We start from the raw sequence: 14,118 nt of genomic DNA, 5'->3' as shown, positions 1-14,118 counted from the left end.
TACATCAAGAAATAGAAAATGCAGGTCGGTTGAATACTAAACTTTGCGACAAAGATGTGATTTCAGGTTACCAATTTCAACATTTAATTTCTATTACATCCCAGCTCCTTTGTTCTAACAGGGGTGATCTGAGCCGGATCACACCTACCAGATCACCCCAGTTTAAGTTTCTTTGTTATGCATGCTTTCCTTTGTTCTGTAACATTTTGGCGGGAATGTCAAATCCAGTAAAAAACTTATAATTAATTATACGGAGAAGACTATCTATCAAAATTCACGCAGAAAAAATCCAGTGTATATGCTGGGATTCGAACTCAAGACCTTTAGCATATCAAGCCACGACACATACCATTTCACCAGGACGACTGGATACGAACTTTCAGAAATTTAACATACTTAAAGGAAGCAAGATATTTTTATAACTGGGGCGAGTTGGCAGACCTTTACTCAGTGGGGTTAAACCCTTTTCGTTTAATTAATGAGTTGTCAGACTGATTGTTCAATTTGATTTTACACTTTTTTAAAGTTGGGCGAGTCGGTTACAAGAGTGGGCGATTTTTTCATAAAGTGGCGATATAGTGTGGGCCGATTGGCCAGTGGGGCGAGTTGACATTGTTTGATATCTACTCATCGTGTTAGGGGGTCATAAAGGGTATACATCATATAGTAATATATAAAGTATATAATAATGGTTGTGTGGCGTTCTAAACTAGATTTTATGAATTGTAAATGGTTTTTCGTCTAATCTAAAACAGCTGGGATGTAAAATAGTTATCCCATTCGGACTTGGTGTGTCAGTGTAAGATCACCCTCTGGCCTCCGGCCATCGGGATGATCTTACACTGACACACCGCGTCCTTATGGGATAACTATTAACGAAAATAAAAGGACGAATGTGATCCCGGACCCGATGCAACAGGGAAAAAATAAAAAGTCAAATGGTTTAATATGTACTAAGATAAATAACTTTAATGGTATTTTATGACAAGATATGCAAATGATTTGAAATGTTTTGAAGCAAGTAAAATTAATCTATCACCCGTAAAGCAGTTTGAAACGAAAAGACAAACTGAAGGAATGAGTTATTTTAAAGTTATTGACCAAGCAAGTCGATATATATATATAACCTGAAAATTCAAAACCTGGGCGATTCTACCTGCTCCCTAAAATTCATAAACCTGGTAACCCAGGTAGACCAATCGTCTCAGCTAATGGTCATCCCACCGAAAAAATATCCGAATTCGTTGATTACTATCTTCGACCACATGTAGAAAACTTGCCATCTTTTATTAAAGATTCTACAGATTACTTACTAAAGATGCAAGATTTAAACCCTCTACCTGCCAATACTACTCTTGTCACTATGGATGTCACCTCTCTCTATACGAATATTCCCCATGCGGATGGTATTGAAGCATGTAGAGAAGTTTGGGACTCTCGATCTCTTAAAATTCCACCTACTGATTGCTTAGTTGAAATGCTTACTATGGTCTTGAAAAAGAACAACTTCACATTCCAAGGAGAACACTATTTACAGACAAATGGCACTGCTATGGGTACAAAAATGGCTCCATCTTATGCCAATATATTCATGGGTAAATTTGAAAAGCAACTGCTGGAGTGCTCCATCGAAAAACCGCTTTCCTGGTATCGATTTATTGATGACGTTGACATGAAATGGGACAAGGGAGACCAAAAATTACAAACTTTTATAACAAATGCTAACAATCAACACCCTACCATCAAATTCACCCATGAAACATCTAATTCCACCATAAACTTCCTTGATACATCTAGCACCCTCTCTGTAGGTATAATAAAAACAGATATATACTCTAAACCTACAGATACTCATCAATACTTGTCGCCTGAAAGTTGCCGTCCTCCACACTGCACGAAGAGCATTCCATACAGCCAAGCTCTCAGAATAAGGCGAATCTGCTCCTCTGAAGACACTGCAAAACAACGTCTGGGGCAGCTTAAAGGACATTTAAAAAGAAGGGGATATAAACACAAAAACATCAAAAATAGTTTTCGAAAAGCGGAATCCATCCCCAGAAGCAGTCTGCTAACTTACAAAGATAAACAGAAAAGTAAAAGAATCCCATGTGTGCTCACCTACCATCCATGCCTGAGAAATAGTTTCAAGACCATTCGTGATCATTGGACAGCAATCGATTATCGAGAAACATTCGAAGTTATCCAAAATCTTTCCTGAGCCTCCCATGATTGCCTTCAAACAACCTAACAGCCTGAGAAATATACTTGTCCGTGCTGACCTTTCCAAACCTAACCATACTGTAGGTAATTGTCAGCCTTGTGGGGACAAGCGCTGCAAATGTTGCAACCAATTGCAGCATTCATCAACATTTCACAGTAAGACCACAGAAAAGACATACAAGATCTTTTGCAATGTCAACTGCAAAAGCTCAAATGTGATTTACGTTCTTGAGTGTCCTAGATGTGGTCTCCAATATGTTGGTGAATCTATGCAGCCATTTCACAAACGCCTCAATGGCCACAGGAGTGACCTCACAAAAAAAACCGTATATTCCTGTCAGCCAACATTTCAGGTTACCAGATCACAATCTGAAAGATTTTGATCACATGAAGATTCTTGTGATCGAACAGGATTGTACATGGCAAAATAGGCAAAGAGAAAATCGGGAGAGGTTTTGGATAAAAACACTGGGTGTCCTCCATCCAGATGGAATCAATAGAAAGAAATAATTAAATTTACAGTCTAGTGTTTATATTATTATATTCAGGATTTTGGATTAAAATCAATCGACCAAAACTTACCTGTATTATTAGTGATCTATGTTTACACCTTATACATTGTATCTCATTATTGTTAAAACTTTTGTCACCGAAGAAGGCCATTTGTTGAGCCGAAATATTTGCAATTATTGTATAATTTATATCATCTGTTCAGTTTTTCCATCTTTGTGCAATGATATTCAACACTTTTTAGTGTTTTGTTTTCCATCTATTTATCGGTATTGTTACACAATCTTTCAGACTCATATATATATATATATATATGATTTAATCTGCACGGCTTGGTGTGACCCTTATTAACCCGAATGACGTAGGAGTTCGGGTTAAAGGGCCACACGAGCTTTGTAGATTAAATCATATATAGTGATTTGATTGGTGTTTACATATGACGCCATCAATTTACGTGAACGTTTCTTGTAGGGTAAAGAATGGGGAATTACGCCTTTATGTAGTAAAAGTTTGGTAAGTTATAAATTATTTAGTTTTTTTTCCTAAACTGTTACCTGATTTGAAGAACTGCAATTTAATGGTAGATTAACAACCCGACCAAAGACATAAAAACTGCCAAGGCCGCCAATAGGTCTTCAAAACAGAGAAAAAATCCTGCACCCGGAGCACAGGCACTCGTCTCAAAAATTTTTTCCCCTATATACTGTTATATAAAAGTATATAGGATGTTTTTCTTTCTGAGACGGGTGCTGGTGACCCGTAGGCGTGCTTCAGCTTACCCATAAACAAAAGTATGTACTAGTTCAGTGATAATGGACGTCATACTAAACTCCGAAATATATAAATGAACTAAAATTGAAAAATCATTAAAGACGAACAAAAGGCAGAGGTTTCTGGCTTGGGACAGGCGCAAAAATGCGGCGGGTTAAACAATGTTTTTTGAGATCTCAACTCTCCCTCTAAACCTCTAAACAATAATAAAAAAAACACACACACACAGCAATACGCACTGTAAAACTCAGTTTAAAAGCAGCCAGAGTCCGATGTCAGAATAGGTAACAAAAGAAATTAAACAAAATGACACTGATACATAAAATTAACAAAAGACTAATAGCAGTTACTCACATGCCAGCTCCAGACCTCAATTAAACTGATTGAAAGATTATGTCGTCATCGTATTAATACCAAGCACAATCCCTCCCGTTAGAAGTTTAGTTTCATACCATCATAAAATATATGAGAAGAACATAACTCGTATCAGGCTTACAATTGTTTTTAGAATAAATGTGTTTATTTCCGATGCAAAGACCCTATTAAGTGAATCAGTATTAAAGTCAAAAGATGCCATCTTTAATGACCTGATAACAGTTTCGTAACTATTTCCCCACCAAATAAGTCTGTTTAAAGTTTTTTTTAGCTTTTGAGGTGAATGCCGACATATTTGTGTTTTATAAAGAATATTACGTTAAAAGATTGGATGTGAAATACCTGAACGTAGAAGATGTCTGCATGTTGATTTATATTTACAAATGATGTCCCTTTATAATTTTTGCATCAGATGTTGTTTCGATGGATCTTTGCTGATTTAAGTCATCAATTGTAACTTATAACAATACAGAAACATGTCCGCAACAAGTGGTGCACAGCTAGTCACCATTGGAATTCCGATAACTTGACGATATACGGAATCTCCTAGGCGAACAAAAATGTTATCTAGTATAAGCACGTAGAATATACATAGTATGATTATCCTCTTTAGTTAGTGTCGTGGGTGTATATGTTGAGTTTCTAAGTGAATTGTGAATACCTAATTCATTTATCAAGCAGTTTATGTAATGCAGTTTACACACAAAACACGATGTTGCTTGGGCTTGTCTGAGGGGAGGTAGGGGGAGTGTTAAGTTGTTGTTTCAATTGATTGATTTAGTCTCACGATATTTCGGGCCTTTGGATAACAGAAAAGTCGTAGTTTAGTTTAAACTTATTTTTTTTAAAGTGGATTGGGAAACAAGTTTTGCTTCTTACATTAATCCCTCTCCACTTTGCGGGTGCGAGTGCTGCCTTGTAGTGGCATTAGCCTGCTCTTTTTCGAAATCTACAAGGGTGTCTTTAACGTGCAATAGATATGGCTCTCTCTTAACACGGGTCAGCCATTTATCGTCCCCTTCCGACGGACATTCATCGTTTCCTCAAGACTATACTCGTAAATAGTGTCAAGGGAGAGCCGAAAATTCAGTCCCTGAAATTTTCATTCCGGAACGGAAATCGAACCAGGAACCTTTGTGTTAGTAGTCCGATGTATAGGTAACCAGCAATAAACTATACCCATTATATAGTATATACATATTTAGATACTTAATACCAATAATTTTTTTTTACATCGTAGCTTTATAGCAGTGGACAGAATGTCTCTTAATTGTCAGTACCACAATATTAAGCGAGAACAAAAACGCCCAACAATAAAACACAACTGAAACTACAAAAAAATGAATACCTTTTGGTTGTAAGCCTTCTGTTTATTAACAGAACCCAAGTAACAGATTGCAAGCTATGAATGACGTTCAAAGACCTGTCATTTGAAATAAATCAACAACTTGAAAGGCAACATGAAAGAACACTAAGACGTACTGTTATGATATTGTAATTATTGTATTTATTTATGTTGGCCTAATTTGTGTTGTATGGCCTGATAGTTGTTTACAGAATAATCTTAGAACTGTGCAGTTTAGAAATCACTGGAACAATTACAGAATGATTGGAACTTTCCAGAATGATCCTTATAAAAGATGCGTTATATAAACTTCTACATTTTACTAGAAACTTCTGTTGTAACTTTCTAGGATGTTCCATTATAGACTGTTCTAGAATCTTCCATGACAACTATATATATACAGACACTAAAGTTAATGACTCACTCTTGGACTTAGACTTAGACATCGATAGACATTAATATTCATAGCATTTGGATTGACACTTTTATTCTACAAACAACATCATACTGCATTGTGACCGTGGTAGTGAACGTAATATTCAGATTGGATTCCGAAAGATATCCGGATACAGATAAAGATAAAAGATTGGACTCATATTTTGACAGTTAAGTTGACAGTAATATTTGTGTAATACTTCTTGTAAACTTTTGTATAATAAATATTGTTAAATTTTATTATTGATTTGTGTCTTTTGTTGGCTACAATTTAAAGGTAATTTCTGGCCGTAACAGAAATTGGGGGCTCGTCCGGGATACTGAAAATATCTTATTCAAAATTTGTTTAGTAATTTTTATTATAACTAGCCAACAAAATTCTACAAAATGGCATTTGATGCAGGTAAATTTTTGAAAACGCCAGACCTGGAGGGGTTTGATAATTTAAAGAAAGAGGAATTAGTGTTGCTTGCTTAACATCTGAAATTAGATTTTAAAGTATCTATGAGAAAACAAATTATAAAAAATTTGGTTATAGACAAATTAGTTGACGCAGAAATTTTAGGTGAAGAGGCTCTTGAACTTAAGGTCGAAAACATTGACGCCTTTAAATTAAAACAGCTTGAATTAGAACATGAACTTAAATTAAAAGAATTGGAAATGAAAGAGATGGAGAAAAGAAAAGAAGATGAACTTAAATTAAAACAGGCAGAACTGGAAATGAAGGAAAGGTTGGAAATGGATAAAAAAGAAAAAGAAGATGTATTTAAATTAAAAGAACTTGAAATGAAGTTAAAAGAACTTGAAATGAAGGAAAGGCTAGAGATGGAGAAAATGAAAATTGAAATGGTCAAGGAAGAAAGCAACACTAAAGTCCAGCCGAAATCAGAATATTTTGATGCAGCAAAAAATATACGTTTGGTACCCAGATTTTGTGAAAAAACAGTCGATAAATATTTTCCACAGTTTGAGAAAATTGCTCATAATTTGAATTGGCCGAAGCCATATTGGACTACAATGCTTCAAAGTGTTTTTGAGGGTAAGGCCGCTGAAATATACTCCGCTCTTCCATCAGAAAAAAGTTCCGATTATGACATGGTCAAACAGGAAGTTTTGAAAGCTTATGAGCTAGTACCAGAAGCATATAGACAGAAATTTAGATCTTATAAAAAGTTTGATTCGCAAACCTATGTGGAATTTGCTCGGGAAAAAGAAGATCTATTTGATAAATGGCTTACTTCAAAGAAAACAGATAACAATTTTGATAACCTAAGACAATTGATGTTATTAGAAGAGTTCAAACAATGTGTTCATTTAGACTTAAAAACACATTTAGACGACAAAACTGTTGGGACAATACATGATGCAGCTGTAATTTCAGATAATTTTACCCTTTCACATAAAAGAAGTTTCAAGGGTCAAAATGTTAATAATTCAAGTGGAAATTACAAAAATCAAAGCACTGAGCGTACTGATAGTAAGCCTGTTGCACAGAATAAGAGTCAGTCCAGTTTTAATATGTCTAGTCCAAAATTTGCTACTTTTGAGAAGAAGTCACTGATTTGTGCTTATTGTAAGAAGAATGGTCACCTGATGGCTGATTGTTTTAGACTCCAGAAGAAGAATGAACGAGATAATAAGCCGAAGTCCAGTGCGTGTACGACACCTTATATTACCAGTACGTTGGAATGTCCTGCGAGTCAGGCTTTTAAGTCCAGTTTTTGTGATTACATGGAGGAATATAAACCCTTTATGTCTGATGGGTTTATTTCTATTGTTGATGATACCACTCTTCAGCCTATTAAGATTTTACGGGACACTGGAGCTTCTCAGTCTTTATTGTTAGAAGGTGTGTTGCCTTTGTCCGAGAAGACTTCTGTTGGTGCCTCCGTTTTGTTACAAGGTGTAGAGCTAGGTTGTATAGATGTTCCTCTCCATCGTATTTATCTGAAGTCAGATTTGATAACTGGACCAGTTATTGTGGGTGTTCGTCCTAATCTCTCTGTTGAGGGTGTTACCTTATTGCTAGGAAATGATCTAGCTAGGAACAAAGTGGTTGCTGAACCAATTGTTACCAGTGAACCAGTGGTGGATGTTAAATCACCTGAAGATGATGCTGAATTGTATCCAGCTTGTGTTGTTACTAGGGCGATGGCTAGAAAACAACAAGATGAGAATTTGCAAGAAGACCAGTTTGATTACATGGACCTTTCTGACACTTTCCTAGCTGACATTTAAGGTCCTGGTAGCTCAGAAAAGGCCATAATAAGACCACCTAGTGTTAACAAGAATGTTATTATGCCATGGCCAAACGTAAACAGCCATTCATTAGACCGAAAGAATTTATTCGAAGAACAACATAAAGACCCTGAGGTTCTTCAGCTCAACAAGCGGGCTCAACCACAGGAGGAAGCAGACAAAGTGGCCGAATGCTATTACCATCAGGACGGCATTTTAATGAGGAAGTGGAGGCCTCCTGATGCTACCCCAGAGGAGGAATGGAGAGTGGTATACCAAGTGGTGGTGCCTAAAGTTTATAGGCAAGAAATTATTGGTCTTGCCCATGACACCCCCTTGGCTGGACACTTAGGTATAAGGAAGACTTGCCTTAAGATCTTGCAGCATTTCTACTGGCCAAGACTTAGAAATGATGTCGCAGAATACTGCAAATCATGCCATATATGCCAGGTTGTTGGTAAGCCTAACCAGAAAATACCACCAGCACCACTTCTGCCTTTTCCAGCCTTTGACGAACCTTTCAGCAGAGTTCTAATTGACTGCGTTGGACCTTTACCAAAGACCAAAACTGGAAATGCGTATTTATTGACAATCATGTGTACATCCACACGCTTTCCTGAGGCTATTCCGCTAAGAAATATCAAGACACCTACTATTGTCAAAGCTCTTATCAAATTTTTCACGTTAGTAGGACTTTCTAAGTCTATACAGTCCGACCAGGGATCAAATTTCATGTCAGGTTTATTTCAGCAAGTCGTGTACCAGTTAGGGATTGCTCAGTATAGATCAAGTGCGTACCATCCAGAATCTCAAGGTGCCTTAGAACGTTTTCACCAAACATTGAAGAACATGATTAGAACTTTTTGTCTTCAATTTGACAGAGACTGGGATGATGGAGTTCACTTTCTACTTTTTGCAGTCCGAGAGGCTGTTCAAGAATCCCTTGGATTTAGTCCCTTTGAGTTGGTATTTGGTCATACTGTAAGGGGACCGTTAAAATTGATTAAGGAAAAGTGGCTTACTGAACATACTGACTTGAATCTTTTAGACTATGTATCTAGATTTAAAGAAAAATTGTATACTGCTTGTCAAATTGCTCAGAAAAACTAAAAAAATGTACAGAACAAGATGAAAATATGGTATGATAAAGATGCCAGGGACAGAGTTTTTGAGCCTGGTGATAGGGTACTTGTATTTTTGCCAGTCCCTGGACATCCTTTACAGGCTAAATATTGTGGTCCTTATACAATAGAGAGTAAAATCAATGATTTGAATTATATTGTAAAAACTCCAGGTCGGCGCAAACAAAACAGAGTGTGTCATATTAATATGTTAAAACCATATTTTGAGCGTACTAATGAATGTGAGAGTAAACCAGTTGCCACTTTAGGCATGGTTAAATTTGAGAACAATCATGACAAACCAGATGTAATTGAACCACCTTTTAGTTCTAAAACTATGGAAGAGACAGTTAGATTGAAAAATTCTGAAATTGTGTCAAATCTAGACTCAAAACTTGCACATCTGTCTTTTGATCGTAGAGAAGAAATAAAAACTTTGGTATTTTCTTTTAAAAATCTTTTTCCAGATGTGCCAAACAAAACCACTGCTGTTTGTCATGATGTTGATGTAGGAGATTCTTCTCCAATTAAGCAACATCCTTACCGGCTTAATCCACTCAAACTTGAAGCTATGAGAAAAGAAATTAAATATATGCTTGCCAATGATATTATTGAGCCGAGTAACAGTGAATGGAGCTCTCCTTGTCTCCTTGTGCCAAAACCAGATAAAACCTTTCGTTTCGTGACTGATTTCAGAAAAGTAAATTCAGTCTCAAAATCTGATTCCTATCCGATTCCAAGGATAGACGATTGTATTGACAACATTGGTCAAGCAAAATTTGTGAGCAAATTTGATTTGTTGAAAGGTTATTGGCAAGTTCCATTGACACAGAGAGCTCTTGAAATATCAGCTTTTGTTACACCAGATGGTTTATTTCAATATACTGTAATGCCGTTTGGCATGAAAAGTGCACCAGCTACATTTCAAAGAATGATCAATAATGTTATAAAAGATTTAAACTGTTGTTATGCTTATATTGATGATCTAATTGTATGTAGTGATAGCTGGGAACAGCATTTAACACATTTGTATGATACTTTTGATAGATTGTCACAATCAAATTTGACTGTTAATCTTGGTAAAACTGAATTTTGTCAGGCCACTGTTGATTATTTAGGGCATACAGTTGGCCAAGGTCAAGTGAAACCTATTATGGCTAAAGTGGAAGCTATTTCCAAATTTCCTCCTCCTATAAATAGAAAACAACTTATGAGATATTTAGGCATGATTGGATTTTACAGAAAATTTTGTTCAAATTTTGCTACTGTGGTTCAACCACTGACTCATCTTTTACGAAAAGATTCTAAATTTATCTGGAGTGAAAATTGTCAAAACGCTTTTGAAAATAGCAAATCACTTTTAATTAATAGTCCAGTTCTGATTACTCCAGACTTTGAAAAACAATTTAAACTTGCCGTTGATGCAAGCGATGTAGGAATTGGAGCTGTTTTATACCAAGAGACAGATGATAATGTTGAGAAACCTATATCATATTTTTCCAAGAAATTAGATAAACATCAGAAAAATTATTCAACTATTGAAAAAGAGTGTTTTGCAATGTTGTCAGCACTTCAACATTTTGATGTATATTTGAACTCCACTGTATATCCTATTCTTGTTTGTACTAATCATAATCCTCTTACCTTCATACATAAAATGAGAAACAAGAATCAGAGGTTGACTAGGTGGAGTTTTTTGTTACAGGAATATGATGTAATTGTAAAACACATTAAGGGTAAAGATAATGTAATAGCAGATGCTTTATCTAGAGCTTATTAAAACACTTTGTATATACTATGTATTTTTGTTCATATTATTCATGATAAGTTTTTGTTACACTAAAACTTCTTTTAAGGGGGGAGGTGTTATGATATTGTAATTATTGTATTTATTTATGTTGGCCTAATTTGTGTTGTATGGCCTGATAGTTGTTTACAGAATAATCTTAGAACTGTGCAGTTTAGAAATCACTGGAACAATTACAGAATGATTGGAACTTTCCAGAATGAATCGATCCTTATAAAAGATGCGTTATATAAACTTCTACATTTTACTAGAAACTTCTGTTGTAACTTTCTATGATGTTCCATTATAGACTGTTCTAGAATCTTCCATGACAACTATATATATACAGACACTAAAGTTAATGACTCACTCTTGGACTTAGACTTAGACATCGATAGACATTAATATTCATAGCATTTGGATTGACACTTTTATTCTACAAACAACATCATACTGCATTGTGACCGTGGTAGTGAACGTAATATTCAGATTGGATTCCGAAAGATATCCGGATACAGATAAAGATAAAAGATTGGACTCATATTTTGACAATTAAGTTGACAGTAATATTTGTGTAATACTTCTTGTAAACTTTTGTATAATAAATATTGTTAAATTTTATTATTGATTTGTGTCTTTTGTTGGCTACAATTTAAAGGTAATTTCTGGCCGTAACAGTACTGCTTATTAGGGGTGTCATAGACCGAAAGAATTTCACAGTATCCTATAGGAAATGCAACAGTAAAAAAGGACAGTTTGATTTAATGAACGGAGAAATTAGTTTCAGCTTGTCAGCGATCATCAAGGAAGGTATAAAAATCCATTTCTTTAAATCAATAGGGAACATATTTTTTTTCTACAATTAATGAAAAGACAACGTTACTTCATGTAGCTACATTCAGTCGATTTTTTGGGCATTTTGAATAAAAGCTGTGTTACCTCGATTACACGATTTAAAGGAGAAACATACCCTATTGATAATTATTTCAGGTTCCCTTCTTTAAGAGGATTCATTCCCAAGGTTATAATGTTACAAAGGCTACCATTTGGTTTTAGTAGGCTACACTTCAAATAAGTTACACATATATGTCTGTTGGTCCCAGGTTAGATCAAATACAAGGGTCATATTTGTAGCATTTACTTCTAAATGAATACATGTATACATGTGCTAGTATCTATTTAAGGTATTCTATTAAAATAGGTTTTTATCTCAAGTTCAGATACAAGGTTAAAAAAGTTAACTTTAGTAACTGGATTACACTTAAAATAAGAACCTGAAAACTGTTCCTGTTAGACGGGTTACAAGTGTTATTTTTTTTAGGGGTTGGGTTCTTTATATAGTCTTTTAAAATAGAAACAGACGGCATTTCCACTTCCAGTTACAGGGTACTAATATTTATACTATTGTAACAGTCAGTTACTCGATAACAGTGTATATCAGCAGTGTTTATTCCGGGTAACAATAACTTTGGATATTTATCATTACACCCTTCTTAATCAAAGAGCAGATTGCTCTGAGGGATGCGATTGTCATTGTTTTCATTGACACATGTATACATGTAGCTGGATAATATTATTTTCAAAACTAATTCAACTGCACATGTAAAATGTTATTTACGTAATCTGAATAGTTTCAAAATAGCCAATCCCGGTTAAAAGTGTATGAACAATGTACTTAGGCCTATTGTGTTTTATTTTTGTACTATCAATTCCAAGTTTACTTTCCACAGCAGTCACTGAGACTCAGAGTGAGAGAAGTATTCCACTTCGTATCTTATCACCTATTTTCCTACGTTAATTCTGGGAGGAACCCCATTCCCAACTCTTTAAATATTTAATTTCCTTTGAGTCAGTGATCATGACTCCTTTCCGTACACATTCCTCGGTTTAAATTGCGATCGTTTTTAATATAATACGACGTTTATCGACAGAACGAGTTCATGTTTCTCAACGTGTTGTTTTGATTCAGACTTAACGGAAGTGACTTCCGGAAGGGAGACAACTCGAAACGATAATATGGAAGACTCCATTTCGCCCGAAGGGGTGTTGAAAGTAAACCTTTACGATGTGGACTACATTTATTTTAATTTAAATGATGCATATGATCTAAAATTATGCAACAACAATAACCCTCAATAGCAGACATACATAGAAAAGATCCATTGGGTTATAAATTAATCAATTGAGTGGGGAATCAGGAGCAACCATTTAACCTAGTACCCCTTGAAGTCAAGAAAACTATACGCATGTGCATAATTACCTAAACAAACCCTGTAGTAAGAACGTATATTCTAAATGGTTCTCTATTTTTTTTTATGGAAGTACAATATCAAATATCAGTTTAATAACGATGACATATAAGTGAAACCCCACTTCAGTTCTTATATGACAGAAATAGATTTATCGAAATTCAGAGAACTCTCGCATTTTTATTACAACTGGGAAATTCCCTCTGACGTGTTTCTAAATTTATAAAAACATTAAATACAAAAACTGCTTTATTCTGATTTTCCGTGTTGTTAAAAACACGCATATAAGTCAAGGGAAATATCAAACATGAAGATTATGAAAAGAACATTACAGGAAAGTTGTTTAAGTTCAATCCCTTTGTTTGTTTTTACCTTTTAAACCAAGACAATCATAAGAATCGGAGATGGTCCTTAATGTTTAGAATAAAACGGTTGACGTGAGGGCATTGTCCTGAGCCACTGGTATAAGTTTACAGATTGCTTGAAAGCAATCGTATCCCAAAAACAATTTCAATTGACCCCGTCACATTCTGTATGTGACTATTCAAAGTATTTGATTGCTGTATGTCATATTTTTATCGTTTTTTGTTTATCATTTAAACTTTAATCATGCAATTTCGTTTTTTTTCTCTCGCTTGAATTGTTTTATATTTCGCACTTTTTGGGTCTGTTATAGCTTACTTCTCGGTTTGGATTATCTTCATTGCTGAAAGTCGTTTGATGCGCACCAGCGTCAGTACAGATCGGAATATACCACAACCAGAAGTTCCGCGTTTATATATAACATTTACAACTATAAAAACTGATGACAAAGGAGCACGATCGAAAGAACAGACAACGCACAAGACAGAAACAACAAAGGAAGAAGAAAGAACCGAAGCAATGATGATGCCAGATGTATTACCGATACTGAACGGAGAATTACGTCAAAACAAGCGTCTGTAACAGTAATTCAGTTGACACACCTAGCCATGGGAGGTCTAGGCGCGAAATTAAGATGGCAAACTATGATGGAACGCGTGAATAGAGCAATTTTAAGCAAGGAAACAATTTTAAGTTTTTCTTGTG

Source organism: Mytilus galloprovincialis, chromosome 1, assembly GCF_965363235.1.
Source record: "Mytilus galloprovincialis chromosome 1, xbMytGall1.hap1.1, whole genome shotgun sequence".
Taxonomy (NCBI): domain Eukaryota; kingdom Metazoa; phylum Mollusca; class Bivalvia; order Mytilida; family Mytilidae; genus Mytilus; species Mytilus galloprovincialis.
This window is presented reverse-complemented; position numbering follows the sequence as displayed.